This window comes from Tenrec ecaudatus, chromosome 9 (genome assembly GCF_050624435.1).
Source record: "Tenrec ecaudatus isolate mTenEca1 chromosome 9, mTenEca1.hap1, whole genome shotgun sequence".
Taxonomy (NCBI): domain Eukaryota; kingdom Metazoa; phylum Chordata; class Mammalia; order Afrosoricida; family Tenrecidae; genus Tenrec; species Tenrec ecaudatus.
The window spans coordinates 11,681,600-11,687,215 of NC_134538.1; the positions used below are offsets into that span (position 1 = coordinate 11,681,600).

General features: G+C 43.0%; 1 non-coding gene across 1 annotated transcript; it reads left to right on the forward strand.

Annotated features, from left to right (window-relative positions):
* Nucleotides 1-1,377: 1,377 nt before the first annotated feature.
* On the forward strand, nucleotides 1,378-1,541 carry LOC142457689 (U1 spliceosomal RNA). The gene has a single exon (XR_012786384.1). It is a non-coding gene; the product is annotated as a U1 spliceosomal RNA (small nuclear RNA).
* The last annotated feature ends 4,075 nt before the right edge of the window (nucleotides 1,542-5,616 follow it).

The window sequence follows — 5,616 nt, forward strand, 5'->3', positions numbered from 1 at the left end:
CTCAGGGTCTCAGAAGCACGCCTCAGGTGCCAATTTATAGACTTGAAAGCTTCCACCTGTGCTACAAAGGAGAGCCTTCTCTCCTCTAGTAATAGAGATGACATTGCTGAGAACCAGGTCCAGAGTCTCATTATGCGAGTGGCTGAATTACAATGTCAGCTGAATTGCAGATCTAGAGCAGTGTCTGCTACCAAAGTGAGGGCATTGTTAGGAAAAAGTTGGAACCTTGAAAAATGGGATGGGAACATATGGGCTGATGATCCAGAAGAGGAGGATATTGAGCCCCTAGAAACAACTGAGAAACCCCAGTCAATAGACCCACCACTCCCAGCTGCAGGTATTAATCCACTGTCAATAAAACAGTCCACACCTGAGCATATTAACCAAACTGCTCAAACTGAAATGTCAGGTGGGGCTGCATCGATAACATTGCCTGAGGGAGATGCCTTACAAGATATTGTTGAGAGCACAAAGGAAACACCCTCACCACCCATTATTTCTAGACCTTTAAATAAAATGAAGGCTCAGAAAGCTCCTAAAGGTGAGCTTGAAAATGATTACCCAAGAAGCATGCTATACTCACGAAGATGTGCTCAAGCTTTCGAGTATGTACAATCAGAAGCCTGGGGAATATCCCTGGGAATGATTACTAAGGGTATGGGATACTGGTGCAAGAAATGTAATATTAGACCAGTCTGAATTTCTGAATATGGGACACTTAAGCACAGATTCTTCTTTCAATGCTTCAGGGAGAGAGGCTAAGAGAGGATCTAATCCCTTATTTGGTTGGTTCGATAAAGCATGAACTGCCATATGGCCTCGATTAGACCAACTTGAGGTGTCTGACCTACTTTGGCACACTATAGAAGAGGTATCCAAAAGCTTAGAGAAATTGGTATGTTGGAATGGATCTATCAGGAAAGTCCCATAGACACAAAAATGGGGTGTCCTGAGGATATAACCTTCACCACAAGCATAAGGAACAAGTTTGTGAAGTGGGCCCCAGCATCTCTGAAGACTCCTGTAATTGCTACTTTATGTGCACCAGGATTAACAGTGGGAAATGCCTTAAGCGAACTCTGACATTTACCCACAATGGTGCTGATTGGGCCCATGGATGGGAGAGGGCAGGTGTCAGCACTGAATCAACAGAGACAGCTTCGAAGTGGTTATAATAGATAGAACATTTTCCATAGTAATCAAAGCAAGCTGTCTCATGTGGAATTATGGCATTGGATACTTAGCCACGGTGTCCCTAGGAGTGAAATACATGGGAAACTTACTAAATATTCATGTGATCTACACAGGCAGAAGAATACTAGATTGGGAGAACAACAGAAGAGATAGACATGATTACAAGAAATTTCCAAACCTGCATTACTTACCTGGCAGGGGAGATAACATGATCATGAAGGTGGTTTTCCCAGGGCGAGGTTTATCTATTTCACTCCGGGTGTGCTGACCCCTTTGATTTCCCCAAATATGGGAAACTCGGCTGCCTAATTTGTAGTAGTAGGAGACTGTGTTCGTGTTATTCCCTGTTTTAAAAAAATAAAATTCCCAGACCTGAGCCAGTTTACAGACCCACAACAATTTGAATGAGGGGGAGGCTGTGTCCCTTTGAAGGAGGACCCTGTTACATCACCGAAGGTTTATACAGTTAGTCTTTCTTCTAGCCTTCCCCAAAGGGACCTGCGATCTTTCACAAGAGTGACTGTTCACTGGGGGAAAGGAAATAATCAAACTTTTCAGGTATTACTGAACACTGGCTTGGGAACTGACACTAATTCCAGGAGACCCAAAGTGTTTTGAAGGCCCACCAGTCAGAGTGGGGGCTTATGGAGGTCAAGTTATCAATTGAGTTTTAGCTTAGTTATGCCTCACTGTGGGTGCAGTGGGCCCCCAGACCCATCATGTGGTTATTTCCCCAGTTCCAGAATGCATCATTGGAATAGACATACTTAGTAACTGGCAAAACCCCCATATTGGATCCCTGAAATGTGGAATAAGGGCTATCATGGTAGGAAAGGCCAAGTGGACATTAGAACAGCCATTGACTATGCATTCCTGGAGGGATTGTAGAGATCAGTGCTACCATGAAAGACTTGAAAGATGCAGGAGTGGTAATTCCTATCACATCCCCAATGTGATTTCATTGCTTGAGCAAATTAATACTTCTCCTAGTACTTGGTATGTAGCTACTGATCTGGCAAATTCCTTCTTCTCAATACCAGTTTCAAAGGACCACTAGAAGAAATTTGCCTTCAGCTGGCAGGGGCAACAATGCACGTTCACACTCCATCCTCCTCAGGCGTACATCCACTCTTCTGCCCTGTGCCATAATTTAGCCCGAAGGGACCTTGATCACCTGTCTATTCCACCAAATGTCACACTGGTCCACTCTATTGATGACATTATGCTGATTGGCCCAACTAAGGAGGATGTATCAGATACTCTATATTCATAGGTACAACATCTGTATACAAAAGGTTAGGAAATTAACCCAACAAAGATTCAAGCACCTTCCACCTCAGTAAAATTCCTAGGGGTCCAGTGGTGTGAGGCATGTTGAGATATTCCTACTAAACTGAAGATAAGCTATGGCATCTAGCCTCCCCACCCATCCCCCCAAACAACTAAACAGGAGGCACAATGCCTAGTCGGCCCCTTCAGATTTTGGAGGCAACATTTCCTTCACTTGGGTGTTCTCCTTCGACCTATTTATCATGTGGCATGAAAGACTTCCAATTTTGAGTGTGGCCCAGAACAAGAAAAGGTTCTTCAACAGCTTCAGGCTGCCGTGCAAGCTGCTTTGCCACTGGGACCATATGATCCAGCTGACCCAATGGTGCTAGAGGTGTCAGTTATAGATAAAGATGCAGGGTGGAGTCTTTGGCAGACCCCTATTGGTGAATCACAGCTTAGACCATTGGGAATTTGGAGTAAAGTCCTTCCATTCTCTGCAGACAACTACTCCCCCTTTAAAAAACAGCTGTTGGCCTGTTACTGGGCATTGGTGCCCCTTTAAAAAACAGCTGTTGGCCCGTTACTGGGCCTTGGTGGAGACTGAACTCCTCACCATGGGCCACCAAGTCACCATGAGGCCTAAATTAACCATCATGACCTGGGTATTGTCTGACCCACGTAATCATAAAGTTGGACGTGCGCAGCAACAATCCATTATTAAATGGAAGTGGAATATACAAGATCGGGCCTATGCAGGACCTGAAAGGACAAGTAAGCTACATGAAGAAGTTGCCCAAATGCCCACAATCTCCACTCCTGTCACATTACCTTCTTTTCCCAATCTGTACCGATAGCCTCCTGGGGAGTTCCTTACCATACTTTAATGGAAGAACAGAAAAGTCATGCTTGGTTTACTGATGGCTCTGCATGATATGCAGGCACCACTTGTAATTGGACAGCAGCAGCACTACAGCCCCTTTCTGGGATCTCCCTAAAGGACAGTGGTGAAGGGAAATCCTTCCAATGGGAAGAACTTTGAGCAGTGCACCTGGCCATTCAGTTTGTCTGCAAGGAAAAATGGCCAGGTGTGAGACTGTATACTGACTCATGGGCTGTGGCTAATGGCTTGGCTGGATGGTCAGGGAACTGGAAGGAACATGCTTGGAATATTGGTGACAAGGAGGTGTGGGGAAGAGGTATGTGGATGGACCTCTATGAATGGGCCAAGAAAGTAAAGTTAATCATGTCTCATGTGAACACTCACCAAAGGATTACCTCTCAGGAGGTGGATTTTAACAATGAAGTGGAAAAGATGACACGTACTGTAGAGACTGGTCCTCATCTTTCCTCTGCCACTCCTGTTATTGCCTGACGGGCACATGAACAAAGTGAACATGGTGGCAGGGATGGAGGTTGTGCTTGGGCACAGCAATATGGACTTCCACTCACCAAGGCTGACTTGGTCACTGCCACTGCTGAGTGTCCCATTTTCCAGCTGCAGAAGCCAACATCAAGTCCAAGATATGGGACCATTCCTTGGGGAGATCAACCAGCAACTTGGTGGCAGGTTGATTACATAGGATCTCTTCCATCATGAAGGGGACAGCATTTTGTTCTTACTGGAATAGACACCTACTCTGGATATGGATTTGCCTTCTCTGCATGCAATGCTTTTGCCAAAACTACCGTATGGGGACTTACAGAATGCCTCATCCACCGGCATGGCATCCCACATAGCACTGCTTCAAATCAAGGAACTCACTTCATAGTAAAGGTCTGGGTCACCCCACCAGGCCAAAAACACAGCCAGCTGAGGTGTTTGCTGAGGGCAAAGGTAATACAGAATGGGTAGTAGAGGAAGAAAGTTCTTCCTATCAGTTAGGACCATATGATCAATTGCAAAAGCGAGACTTGTGTATTTTCTTTATATGTACTTATTGAATATCTTTATTTTGTTGATGTATGATATATCAGATTTAATTGGACTCAGTGTGTTCTCATTTATATGTATAATAAGATGTTTTATGTTAAGTATTAGTGAGATTTCATTAATGTCTGGAAATAATATGTGGCTAAAGAATTGTGTAGAGGTGCCAAGTTGGCAAGGGGTGGATTGTGAAAGGTAGGATTGCTGTGCCAACATGACCATTGAACACATGTGGAATTAGGGGAAGATCAGTGTGTGGCTGCCTTCCTTGTTCCGTGCCTCCATTTGCGAGCTACACTACCTGTGGGACACCTAACCCATGGACTTTGTCGCTGTAACTTGAGGTTCCTTCATGTCTTGCTTCGCCATACCATTGGAATTTTCATCTCTTGAGCTGGGGACCATCGTACCCTGTCATCTGGCTGACTGTTGGTGATCTGCTTGATGTTTGCTGCCTGTGGCCGGATAGCCTGAATTGTTCCACGGAGGACTACCTTGTGGCCACTAAGACTTGAAGGACTGCCAGTGTACTAGCTGTCTCACTGGAGTGAGTTGCACTGAGCCATTTGTACTGCTTTCTAGGTTAATTAATTGTTTATTTCTTATGTTATCTACCTATCTGTATATATATACATATATATAATATATGTATTATATATTATATAATATATATAATATTATATATTATATAATATATATATATATACACACATATATAATATATATAATATATATATAATTATATATATAATATATATATAATTATTAGTATGCTGGTTTTGTTTCTCTAGAGAACCCTGTCTAACACAATTATGTGGGATAATTTTTCAACCTTGTCTTCTTTCCCCCTAGTTCTTCAATCACACAAATGTTAGCTCTTTATATTCTTGTCCCACAGCTCTTGGAAAGAATTCTTCCCTTTGCCCCTTCCCAGCATAGTCTCTCTTTTGTTAAGATCTTACAATTCATATTGCTTTATCTTCCAACTTGCTAGTTTTTTTTTCTCCTTGTCTCCCCCATTCTGATAAGTCCATGCATTATTTTTGTTTGGTTTTTATTTTGGTGGAGCGCTTTTTTTTTTGGCTGTGTTTTTGTTCATTTATTTGTTTTTCTACAGTGATTGTATTGTCCAGTTCTAAAATCCTGTTTTGTTTTCCCTGGTATCTCTCTCTCTCTCTCTTTTTTTTTTTTGCTGTGAAATTCTTTTCCCCATTAGTTTCAAA